Genomic DNA, 12,501 nt, shown 5'->3' with positions numbered 1-12,501 from the left:
TCAACCCAAACGAGCCGATTTTCCATATATATTTCTCTACTAGTAGGTTTTCTCGACATCACTGAAACACTGATTTATTTCTTTGAGTATAGGATGCTGAGCTAGAGTAGTGTACATGCATTATTATTTATCAATATGTTTTTAAAACTTCTAAAATCTTTCTTTGTGAGGTGTCAGTGCAGGGTGATAAGATTAAAAAAAACTTCTTGTCTGAGAAACACCTTCTGATAAAAAGATTTACCTGTCCTTAATGATCAAAGACCCACTTGGTCTTTTTTTGTCCAACAAAAGAGTAGAATATAACTCTTGAGATTGAGCTTTCATTAAAAACTTGTGTGAAATTAAAAAAAATTATTTATGAAGTATACCATTACAAATTATTATATGAAAACCTAAAAATCCAGTTTTATTAATTATTTGAAATTTCATAAAATTGGTTATGTTTATTCAAAGGATGTTTTAGTCTAAATGTTGCACATCCATCAAAAAAACGTAATTGGAAATCCAGTTTTATCAGGAGTGGTGCAATTTGCACAAAAGCTCTTTGTTTACATTTATTTGTACATTTTGGTTTTTTTAACACTAAGATTTTACAATACAAGAGGTTTAGTGTCATGAATGTGTCCATGCTATAGACTTTGTTTAACATTGATATTTTACAGTACATGATGTTCAGTGGTATGTGTCCATGCTATAGACTTTGTTTAACATTAATATTTTACAGTATGTCAGGTTTAGTGGTATGAGTGTGTCCATGCTACAGACTTTGTTTAACATTGATATTTTACAGTACATGATGTTCAGTGGTATGTGTCCATGCTATAGACTTTGTTTAACATTAATATTTTACAGTATGTCAGGTTTAGTGGTATGAGTGTGTCCATGCTACAGACTTTTGTTCAATATTTTACAGTACATGATGTTCAGTGGGATGAATGTGTCCATACAATAGACTTTTGTTTAATATTTTATGGTACAGGAGATTTAGTGGTATGAATATGTCCATGCTACAGACTTTTGTTCAATATTTTACAGTACATGATGTTCAGTGGGATGAATGTGTCCATACAATAGACTTTTGTTTAATATTTTATGGTACAGGAGATTTAGTGGTATGAATATGTCCATGCTACAGACTTTTGTTCAATATTTTACAGTACATGATGTTCAGTGGTATGTGTCCATGCTATAGACTTTGTTTAACATTAATATTTTACAGTATGTCAGGTTTAGTGGTATGAGTGTGTCCATGCTACAGACTTTTGTTCAATATTTTACAGTACATGATGTTCAGTGGGATGAATGTGTCCATACAATAGACTTTTGTTTAATATTTTATGGTACAGGAGATTTAGTGGTATGAATATGTCCATGCTACAGACTTTTGTTCAATATTTTACAGTACATAATGTTTAGTGGGATGAATGTGTTCATACTTTAGACTTTTGTTTAATATTTTATGGTACAGGAAATTTAGTGGTATGAATATGTCCATGCTACAGACTTTTGTTCAATATTTTACAATACATAATGTTTAGTGGGATGAATGTGTTCATACTATAGACTTCTGTTCAATATTTTATGGTACAGGAGGTTTAGTAGTATGAATGTGTCCATGCTATAGACTTGTTTAACACTGATTTTTTACAATACAACAGGTTTAGTGTCATGAATGTGTCCATGCTGTAGACTTTTGTTTGACATTGATATTTTACAGTACATGAGGTTTAGTGCTATGAATGTGTCCATGCTGTAGACTTTAACATTAATATTTTACAGTACATGAGGTTTAGTGATATGAATGTGTCCATGCTATAGACTTTTGTAATTTAGAACTTTCAGAAAATTGCATGACTCCTGAGAAACCTACCCAGTCTGCTTTTCTAGCAGCAGAACAAATAATATAACAAAATAAATTTCTCATTCATTTGAAAGTATAATTTTAAAATTTGGTGACCTGAGTGATCGATGGCATGAATCCTACAACTTGCATTGTTTTTGTTTTTTATTTATTTATTAATAAATAGTAAGTGTATACACTTAACTATTCTGAAAACTGTTTAATCTTGAAATATTAGTTCAAGGAAAGTCAAGTTCAATCTACATCTTGATCAACATTTTTTGTTGGGTTTTACTAGTTTCAGAGAATTCCACTCACCAGTAACCCTGAACACAGTTTAACTAAAGAGTGATAAACTGGATCTTTATCATAGTGGAAAGTATCAAGCATGCAATTGGTATTAGTGTGCTTTGTACTCATTGTGAGAAAAATAAACTGAATAGTGGCCAATGACACTTTTTGTCACAGTGTATATGTTTTTCTCATAATGACTACAAAGCACATTCACACCAACAGTATAGTTGTATTCATTTGTTATTATCACAAAAAGTTTATTATTCAGTATTTCTTTTCTCAGGTTACACTGCCCTTTATATGCACACATTTTTGCTTGCCACTAGCCTTGATGAAATAATAATCAGTGATGTTGAGAAAACCCACTTGTAGAGAAATATATATGTAAAAATGGCTCATTTGGGTTGAGAAAATATTTTGCGTAGAGGAGCGAACAACGTTTCGAACTTCTTTGGTCATCGTCAGGTTTACAAAGAAAGGAAGAGGTAACTGACCGGAAGCTGACTGCATGTTTGAAAGGGGTTGTGTAACTGAGTGTTGGAATGTAGAGGGCAATGTTAGATGTTTGAATATATAATTTTATTTATTTATTTTATTATTTTTAATACAGGTATAAACATGTTCCTCTACGTAAAATATTTTCTAAACCCAAACGAGCCATTTTTACATATATATGCTACTTGCCTTGATATCCCCACCTACCCTCATGTATATTCTTGTGAAATATTGGTATAATATCATGCAAACAGTCATGCAGCAACCCTTCACCAAGATGAATATGACACAACTCCTGTTGTGTATAGTTCTCTCTATTCCATGCAGTCCTTAATCTCATTTTAGATTGGAGTGTTTGCCTGAACATGTTAATGAGGATTTGGACAGTCTGTTCCCCCTCCTGTTTATGGCTCACAGTCGTGTTGTTATAAGATAGGTGACCACACTTTCTCCTTCATTTCTAGATTTAAACAATCAGGTATGCTGTATTTTCTTTTATCTCCCATTTCCTATTATTATACTCCTGCCCTTCTCAGTGATGAGCTGTTGGACCACTATTTAGTGTTTCTCCACTTAGTCATTTTAGGAAACAGTTTTGTTTAGATGTCAGTATGCTTCAACCCCACATACTCTGGACAACCATGCTGGAGCATATCATTGTTCTGAATTTCCATATTTAGACTCAGTATTTAGATTTAATTGTCCCATTGTGGGAATTGAACCCTAATACTTTTGTGTTTTTTTTTCCCCAGCTCTGGTTGTACCATAATCATCTCACCCTGTATGTTCTTTTCCATTCTTTGTTTTCTCTGTATCTGTTGTTCAAGGCTATTTATTGCTTTTCTGATGGGTTTTTGATAGTCGGAATCCACAGTTTTCCACTTTAGCATGGCTCTCCTCTTTTGTCCTTGCTTTGCAAACATGGCTGATCTGTTTTTGGGATCTTTTGGGTAGGACATCCTTTTGTTTTGGGTTTGTTTGCCTCTCTCCTCTTTGTGTAATTTGCACATGACACCTTTTCTATACCAAAAGGATTTTTTAGGGACATTCCTAACTTTTTGAAGACCAGGATTGGGTCAGCCTGATTATATACCTCCCATTCATCCTTGGTCTCCTGCTTATCCCAAACTTCTCCCATCTCATTTTCCTCCTTTCTATCCCTTGCTGGTTGCTGCATCTTGTATTCCTGAGGTTCATCATTGGTCTGTGGAGCATCTCTTCAGGGTAACTGGTATTTTTGGTGACTGTGTAGTGGGTTCAGGGCTTGTGGAGGCTAGACTCCTCAGATTTTCCAACACATGGAGACATATGGGAGGGTCTTTGCATCCCATTTCTTTTCCTCTTCCTCAGAATTCTATTGCTGGACGTTACTTATTCTCTATCTTCTATAATTTGGGACTTGCTACACAAGGGAGCCATTAAACAGGGAGTTCCTTCATTTCTTGATGTTTATTTCCATTTTTTTGTGTTCCCTTATGAGACAGAGGACTGGCACCTCATCACTGATCTGTCTGCTCTAAAATTCGTGGTCCTCCCAAAGGTCATTGTGAATTTCTACTTAGCCCTTCATTGGATGTTCACATCTGATCTGTTGGTGATGCAATTCAATATGTTGGATGTATCTCCACATTTCCTTCTCCTCTTTATTCCAATGTTATCTCTATTTTGTTTATTTGAGATGTGTGTTTCAGTTCCAGTCTCTTGTGTGTGGACTTACATCAGTTTTAAATTTTTTGTTGAATGGTCTGGTAAGTTGTCTCTCTCCTTCATTCCTTGGGCCTTTGTTTTCTACCATAACCTGGATGACTGGCTACTTCTAACTTCCATACAGGCTTATTCTACCCTTTATAATCAGTTTATCCTAAGAGAAATTACACAGGGTGATTGGTTGGTGAGTGTAGAGAGATCTTTACTTAACTACTGCTTAGTCAGTCCTAGCCTTCTCCTCTTTGGTTGTGGGCTTTGAACTTCTAGCCCTTAGCTTCTCCTTCCACTGCATGAGAGGTTCTCTCTTTTGGGGATGTAGGCTTCTCTGTTCATCCCTCTTGTTTATGCCCACGTGCATTACCTTCAGTGGGTTTTGTTGCAACAGTAGAACCTTGTTTGAGGTATATTGAATGCCCTTCTCATTCTTCCTCTTTCCTTACAGACTAACTTTGCATGGTGGTTGAATCAAGACAACACCATTATTAGTGTTCCTCTTCCTCCTCTTTGATTTTTATATAGATGGTCTTCTTTCCAGTTGGGATGCTTATCTTGACACTTGGGAGGTTTCAAGGTTGTGGACTGTCTTTATATCAATCTTTGAGCTCCTCATAGTTCATTGTGTTGTAGTTTATTTTCTTTAGGCCCTGCATAGCTGCTCAGTGATGGTGCATTCTGACAGCTGAAGAGTGATCTTGTATATCTTTAGGCAAAGGAGCATTCAGTCAAGAAGCTTCTGATTTGTGGCACTAGATCTCTTGTATTGGGTCCACAGCCATCATGTTCTTTAGTTGGCTTGTCATATTACTGGTGCCCTGCATATTGTTGCGGACCATTTGTCACATTTTAACAGGATTCTTCCTATGGAATGTACACGTGACCCATGGGTGCTTTGGAGGTTCTATGCCTAATAGAATGTTGTTGAGCTTGAACACCTTTGCCACTCATCACAATTCTCGGCTGCTACGGTTTTGATTTTCTGTTTGATACCCTTTAGTTGGAGCAGTGGATGCTTTCATTTGGGATTAGGTTCGTATATACTGTTATGCCCACCTTCCCTGGTTCCTTTCGATCATCCAAGCCAGTCTGTGTTGAGTTCTTTTGGTGACTCCATAATGGAGAGCTCTGCTATGGTTTTCACTTTTTTTTTTCTAAATGCTGGTGTTACCTTTCCTTCCTTTCTCTCTCTCCCATACCTTCCTACATTAGTCCCAGTCTGGTTTACATTATCTACTTCCAAACTCAGGATTCATGTGTGGCTTTTGTCGGTTCTTGACTCAGCAGGCTAGATTTTCACAATGCATGATATCTTTGATTTTGCATTCCTTCCATCCTTTCTCCATGACATTTACCAAAGAAAGTAGTACATGTACAATACTTGGTTCCTTCTTCACTTCATTTCCTTTCTAACCTGGCTCTCTGACAGGGGGCTTCCAGTCTTTTCTGTCTTAGGCTATTACATGACTTTTTCAGCCATATTTCATACATTTGTGCCCATGTATTCCATTTATCAGTCCTTTCTTTTTTATTTCATTTCCTCCACATCCCCATCCTCCTCACACTGCTTCTTTCCTGGATTGAGAACTTCTGTGTCATCCTCCATGCACTTACCATTCCTCCTTTTAAACCTTTGTTGACCTGTTCTTTATATTGCCACTTTTTTAAGACCCTTTTCATTATTTTGTTGTTTGAATGTGTTTGATGCTATTGATGCTAATTACACCTTATTTCCCAGTCCTTTTGTGAGACTGTCCTCTGATCTTTCTCATTTTTCCATTTCACATCTCTTTGCATTATTCACATAGCTTTTTGAGCATGGCTCATTTATCTTGACTATTGCTGGTTTCTTGCTGTCTCTCTCCACTATTTTCCAGTTTTCCCATTCTGTTGGGTGTTTTTCTCCCAAGCCTCTCCTGTTATCCTGGCCTCTCTCATTGGGTATTTAACCCCTTTAAGATGGATCATATGTTAAAGAATGTCATCGTGTTTGTTGACTAACATTGAAAATTTTATTGAACTACTGTTTTATGAATTTATCTCTAAGTTTGATATCAAACTGTAGATTATAATTCAAACTTTAATATTATATATGAGTTTATTTCATAATTTAAAAGTAAATATTAAAAGAACACATTGAAATGTAGGGTTTTATGTTAAAATTTGTTAAAATTATATGTTTATGATGTCAGAATATCAAGTCTATAGTTTCATACAAATTAAGAACTTATTTTATCAGTATTGACAAGCAGAAATGTAAATTAAAAACCTTATGTTGAAATATCACTATATTCAGTAAACACTGCACAACAAAGTTTTTGCTTGTAGAACACTGTTGGGTGTTCCTTATAGATTTTTGGCTGCTGATCACGAAAATCACATCCAAATTTGCCCATCACATACTGTTTCATCAAAATCTTCAGTTTTGTCATGTTTTTTCTTATATTTGTGTCCAAAAGTTTTCTTTTCTGCAAGAGACCTATGGATAATGTTTTGTGCAGTCTGGGCATGTCCAAATATGAAATCAGGCCATGTTGGAAGCTTCTCTGTGGAAGTATGCAGCCCAGGCATGTCTGGGCAGACTGGAGCCAGCTTGACACTGTATCAGCAGGTTATAAAAGTGGCTTGCATACACAAATGCTGCTCATTGGATTAATATAAACCTTATAGTGTGTACATATTGTTTCAGAATATAGCTTTGCCTCAGTAGCACTGTAACAAGTAAGTTAGATGTTATAGATGTTTTACAGGACCATTGGTGTCAGTCAGTATGTCTTGTCAGTGTCGTAACAGCTGAGATACATTCCACTATATTTGTGGTGAGACGCTCAATGACTGCTCTTGTGAAGAGAGCATATCATCTGTACTTCGGCTGTTAAATTGGTGATCAATACCAGTAATGGGTGCCTCACATTTGTTGTGTGACATGTGCTGTCTGTCTGAGAACTTGGCTCAGAGGAACTCAAAAGAAATGCCATTTGCTGTCCCTATGATATGGGGAGAACAGAAAGACCATGTGACAGACTCCTACTTCTGTTTGACTAATGTGTCTGGTTTCTCTGCCAAAAACAAGAAGCAAATTGAATATCCTAATCTGCCTTCAACAATGAGACCCGTGCCACATGACAACAGTCTTCAAATTCCGAAACCACCAGAAGAATGGACCTTAGACGAACCAGGTGAAGAAACTGCAATGCAGGGAACTGGCAGAGACTTTGATCCTGATTTTGAACCGTGCTTCTCAGGTGATCCACATCTCATAACACAGTCAGAATTAGTGATGTCGAGAAAACCCACTTGTAGAGGAATATATATGTAAAAACAGCTCGTTTGGGTTGAGAAAATATTTTATGTAGAGGAGCATTTTTACATATTTACATATACATATATACAGTCAGAATTAAACGATCTTGTCAGAGATTTAGGTCTGTCAAAAACAAAAGCTGAATTGCTGGATTCAAGACTGCTGGAATGGTGTTTGCTGTCACCAGGTACGAAAATTTCTGTTTTTTGAAGCTGCAAAGATGATGTAACCAAATTCTTTGCACAAGTTGACAGTCTCTGTTTCTGTTTTGACATCGAAGGATTGTTCTCTGCTTTGGGATATGACCATGACCCGTAAGAGTGACGTCTCTTTGTTGATTCATGAATGTTCAGTCTCAAAACTGTTCTGTTACACAATGACAATGTTCAACCTTCAATACCTGTTGTCTATGCAGTACACATGAAAGAAACCTACAAGAACATGGAAATGTTGCTGAAGCACATCTAGTACAGCAAGTACAACTGGAATATCTGTGGAGATCTGAAAGTTGTTGCTCTGTTACTGGGACTGCCACTCGGCTATACAAAGTACTGTTGTTTCATCTGTGAGTGGGACAGTTGTGCCAAAGTGTCACATTATTCTAGGCAGAGCTGGCCACTACGTAAAAAGTTAGTTCCAGGACAGAAAAGTGTGGCACATGAACCACTTGTTGGCCTGGCAAAGATTTTTTTGCCTCCTATTCACATAAAATTGGGACTTAGGAAGAATTTCATGAAAGCAATGAACAAAGAAGGCAAAGGTTTTCGTTATTTAAGACAGATGTTTCCAAGAATAACTGATGCCAGGATCAAAGAGGGCATTTTTGTTGGCTCTCAGACCAGACATGTTATGAGCGACAAGCAGTTCGAAGATCTGTTAGTTGGGCTGGAAGAGATTGCCTGGAAAGACTTCAAAGACGTTGTTGACAATTTTCTTGGCAATTACAGAGCCCCACATTACATTCAGCTGGTAGACAAACTTCTCAAAGCATACAAAACAATGAAGTGCAATATGTCACTCATTATTCATTTTCTCCACTCACACTTGGACTTCTTCCCCACAAATCTTGGTGCTGTCAGTGATGAACATAGTGAAAGATATCACCAGGACGTTGCTATAATGGAAAAATGATATCAGGGCAGCTGGAATCCATCAGTGCTTGCTGACTGCTGTTGGGCACTGCAACGTGATACACTGGACATTGAATGCAAACAACAATCAGGAGCAAAACACTTTTAAGTATGTTGAACTTAATAGTATATTAGAAACATAAATGCAATTAAATACGTTATTGCCGGTAAACAGTTAACTGTCCATTTCTCAGAGTTCCTATGTGATGAAGCAAAACCAAAACTATATTTGTGCATACCCACCAGGTACCTGTCACAATCAGCAAAAACTCTTCAGGAAGCAAAACTTTTCAAAACAATTGTTGTGCAGTGAAATCAGATACAGTGCACCCTGCCACACTCACCTCTTTCCATTTTTGGAAACAGTTCCTTATTTCTTTACACTTCTATATGTAATTGGAAACTCATGATGTCCCCTTAGCAGTTTTCTCAGCTATATTAAAATATATTGGCATCCTCTTTTCTTTCTTTTTTTTTTAGACAAACCTTTGTGCTGATAAGTTGATTCTTTAGTATGTTCATGATTTCCTATTTTTTGAGATACAAATACAGCTTAGTTATTAAACTTAATAAATAATAAAGGAATTCTGTGAAGTAGTTACTTTCTGGTTATTGATATAAAACCTAAAAAAAATTATTTCGTTTCACATCCTCCATGTGCAAAATTTACTGAGGCATATACAAAGATAACCAGAAGAGATAATTGTGTACTTTATTTCTTTATCTACTGTTCTATATTTTAAGGAAAATTAGTTGAAGAACTTGTTTGTAAATGTAATAATCTATATACATCTACAGTTTATAATAATTTATATGTGATTATGTTTTACCAAATACTAGTCCACTAAAACACATTCAAAACAAATCACTTTTAAAAGTGAAGGCCAGTTTTCTATTATTAGATAACGATAACATAATCGCACATACATTGTATCATCTTAACTTCTGTATTGTTTGCCAGGCATGTCTGTCAATATAATAAAAATAATAAATCTATATAAATGTATAATGTATAAGTTATTTAGTGTAAACATTTATAATCTGTAGTCATTATAGAACAAAAAAGGCATAATTTATATTGATTTCCTAATTTTCAATGGTGGTTACAAGATAGGTCAAATTGACTAAACCCGTGCAGAGATTGGTTGGTGTAAAGAGCATAACGTTTTCTCTTAAGAAACATTTGATAAAATAATCTGGATATTATAAGAAAATTGTATGTGAAATTTGATAATTTTCTGATGTATAAAAGTATTTTAATCTAAAAGTGAAAATTACTTTGCATGTCAGATAGGAACGTGCAAAAAATAAAAATGGCATGAGAAAACATTGCTTAGCAAACCTTAAGATTTATTTAAAAAAATCTGGTATTTTGTGAATGAAAGTCTTGTATTGTTTACTGATAGTCTGCCAAATTTTGTGAACATACACTCATCAATTTAAAAGTAATAGAATGAAAACTATAACAAGCACATAGTGATTATGAGGTCAGTCCCAGAGAACAAGCCTGTACTGAAAGAGTTAATGTTGTTCTCATTGTCTTTACCCTACCTTCCTTTGACCTTTTGTCTCCCTTCTATAATCAAAATTTTTCAGACTGGCATGTGGATAACCTCTCACACCTTTGTTGCACACAATCACTGTTAAATATCTCATCAAGCTATGTACTGCCTCCATTTACTATTCTTCACACATTGTTGTCTCTGACTGTTCAAGTCTTTTTTTTTTTCTTATCTTACCCTCTTGGTACAGAACCTGTAAGTCCTTTAAAGGATCATGTTCAGCAGGAATTGTTGGCTACCAGGGTATACTTAAACAAAATATGCACAGTATAGGCCATTCTGGCACAGTATAGTACTCATCCATAAAATGGAGGTGTTCCACAATACTGCTTGAGGTATCCTTTTGGTGCTCATTTTCTTAAACTAGGTCTGATTCATACTATATCTATTCATTAAGGCTTGTAAATGTAAAGCAGACAGAGGGTTCCTGCCGATCCTTCTTGCCTAGTTTCAGTGATCATCCATCGCTCTGTCTTGTAATCATATAGTCCTTCAGACTCTTCACCACACTCTTTCTTCCTCCCTTTTTCTTCTGGTGGAGCATGGGAGTTCTTACACATATGTGAAAATGGCTGGTTTGGGCTGAGAAAATTTTTATGAAGAGCAGCAAACAATGTTTTGACCTTCTTTGGTCATCGTCAGGTTCACAAAAAACAAAAAAACAAAACTGACAATGTTCAAAGAAGGTCAAACGTTGTTCTCTACATAAAATTTTTTCAACCCAGACAAGCCATTTTTAAATTATATTTTTCTCTACAAGTGAGTTTTCTCATCATCACTGATTATTATTTCATCAAGGGAGTTCTTACCACTAACCAGTTCCTAGACTCTGGGTTGGTGAACTATGGAGGATGCCTTCTGAGTATGACTATCTTTCACTCAGTAGAGAATAGGACAATGGTATATTTTCCATGTAGTACAGTTCACCTCTTTGACTAGCTCTCCACTATTCTACTGCTACCTGGAAGTCAGGTTTCCAAGTGGTCTTGTGTTGGTGAAGGGACCAGCCACATAAGGCCTTATTCAGTTGTATGGTGTATGTTACTTTTCTGTTGCCACACTGGGCTTGAGGGGAAAATGATAGAAAGCCTTCTCCTACTACAATCTGGAAGTATAATTGGATTTGGACTGGATTTGATGTACCAGGTATGGTGTGACATGTCACAGTTACACTGCACATATATCACTTGTGGAAGTGTGATGCAGGCTCTAAGACCATACTTGTATCTTCTGCCTACCATTGTGACATTTCTCTTTCCAGACAGATAGTGCATTTTGGTTCAGGTGAGGTACTGTCTCCTACAAATGTATCCCAATTCTGTCCAAAGTATATAGTGCTGCATGTACTCCATGAAGGAGGCTCATCTTGGTAAAAATTGCACTGGCACCTTCACCAGTTTTGTATGGGATTCTAGCTAGATTTGAGTGGAGGTTATGTGTCAGTCAAAGGTTAAAATTTTCTAACACTGAAAATTTATTCTTGATAGATACTTACCTTTCTTTCACATTTCCCACTCTTCCTTTCCATTTCTTATGCATCCTACTTTCTTGCCTAATTTTGAAATGATGATTGAAAAAAAAAATCAGTATAATGGGAACCAGTTGTGCTTGGGGTGGTATTGTACTGCTAAGTGGAGGGTTGTTGTATTTTCATTTGCAGCAATATAGTGTAAGATTAGATATGAGCATGAAGGGAGGTGTGTGAGGACAGCACTGATTTGGGAAAGCTAGATGTAAGTGGAGATAAATATCTATTGGATATACTAAAACTTACTGGAAAATGTTAAATTATGAAACATTTTGACTTTTCAGATTATAGGTCTTCTGAATGCTTTTACTCCTCAAAAGTCCTTAGAAGAATTTCAAGATGTGTGAGTACTCCAGATTCTTTTCTAAATGTTAGATAATGTTTTATTTTACCTTCACACACAGTAACATGATAAAGTTTAGTCATACTTTTCTACTTAATTCTTTTTTTGGTTTTGTTGAAATAAGGTACATAAATTTAAAAAGTAAAGCAACTTGTCTGTTTTGTCTTTAATATATATAACTTTGATGGAGATACACTTACTATCTTTTTCTTTGAATATAAATATTTTGGGTTTAGTGAGTTCTTTAGTAAAGTAGTGATTGTATTTTTATCCAGATTGGATTACATACTGGAGCTGTTTATTT

General features: G+C 35.7%; 1 pseudogene across 1 annotated transcript in view; it reads left to right on the top strand.

The window, feature by feature from the left end:
* The window catches only part of LOC143256142 (stress-activated protein kinase JNK-like), a 94,804-nt pseudogene that overhangs the window by 29,866 nt on the left and 52,437 nt on the right, over positions 1-12,501 (top strand). Inside the window, exon 4 of the transcript XR_013031184.1 lies at positions 12,139-12,197. The product of XR_013031184.1 is annotated as a stress-activated protein kinase JNK-like (transcript). The remainder of the gene's footprint in view (positions 1-12,138; positions 12,198-12,501) is intronic.

Source organism: Tachypleus tridentatus, chromosome 7, assembly GCF_004210375.1.
Source record: "Tachypleus tridentatus isolate NWPU-2018 chromosome 7, ASM421037v1, whole genome shotgun sequence".
Lineage (NCBI taxonomy): Eukaryota > Metazoa > Arthropoda > Merostomata > Xiphosura > Limulidae > Tachypleus > Tachypleus tridentatus.
The sequence above is the reverse complement of the archived record's forward strand: the minus strand, read 5'-3'. Positions and strand labels throughout refer to the sequence as shown.